Source organism: Bison bison, unplaced genomic scaffold (genome assembly GCF_000754665.1).
Source record: "Bison bison bison isolate TAMUID 2011002044 unplaced genomic scaffold, Bison_UMD1.0 scf7180017864108, whole genome shotgun sequence".
NCBI classification, from domain to species: domain Eukaryota; kingdom Metazoa; phylum Chordata; class Mammalia; order Artiodactyla; family Bovidae; genus Bison; species Bison bison.
In genome coordinates this window covers 6,538,477-6,539,098 of record NW_011494680.1, presented here as the reverse complement: position 1 = coordinate 6,539,098, position 622 = coordinate 6,538,477, and the positions used below count along the sequence as shown (strand labels likewise).

At 55.5% G+C, this 622-nt stretch overlaps 1 pseudogene; it reads left to right on the top strand.

Moving 5' to 3' along the window:
- Window positions 1-235, top strand: part of LOC104987913 — a 15,964-nt pseudogene extending 15,729 nt beyond the window's left edge.
- The last annotated feature ends 387 nt before the right edge of the window (window positions 236-622 follow it).

The following is a 622-nucleotide window of genomic DNA, read 5'->3' as shown; positions in this document are numbered from 1 at the left end:
AGACACGCAGGGGAGGCGGGTTGAGCGGGGCGAGGCGGCGGGCGAGGGTCCGACTCACTACGGGCCTCCAGTACCCGCTGAGCTGCGCTGGGGAACCTGCTCTTTCGGTGGGAAAGGGCGCGTCGCCCGCCCTCTACCGGGCCTTTGACCAGAGGCGCTGGTGACTGGGGCGCCGGTAGCAGGTGCGGAGGGAGCTCTCACACCGCGTCAGATGGAGCCATCCCGCATTCACTAGACCCGCAAAGCTACTCAGAACGTTGTTACTTGGGGCGAATGTGGAAGCGTGTGTTTTGCTTTAGGGTCCGTGTGAAAGTAGACGGATTGCTGGGAATCTTGGTAAATGAAGTTTCTCTTTTCCTTGGATAGATGTAGACACACATGTGTCTCTAGTGTCTGCAGAGACACGTCGTGTCATCCCCACAGACAAGCTTCACAAAGTGCGGGTTTTGTGAGAGGACAAACACATCGCTTCCAGGTTTGGGGAGCTCGGACTGTGCTCGCCAGGTGGGTGAGAACGCTTTTCTCCGCAGAATTTAACCCGCTTGATGCGATTGATAGCGTCTGTTATCTTCTCCCGACAAGTAGAAACAAGGATAATAGCAGAAATTTAACACATCAGATA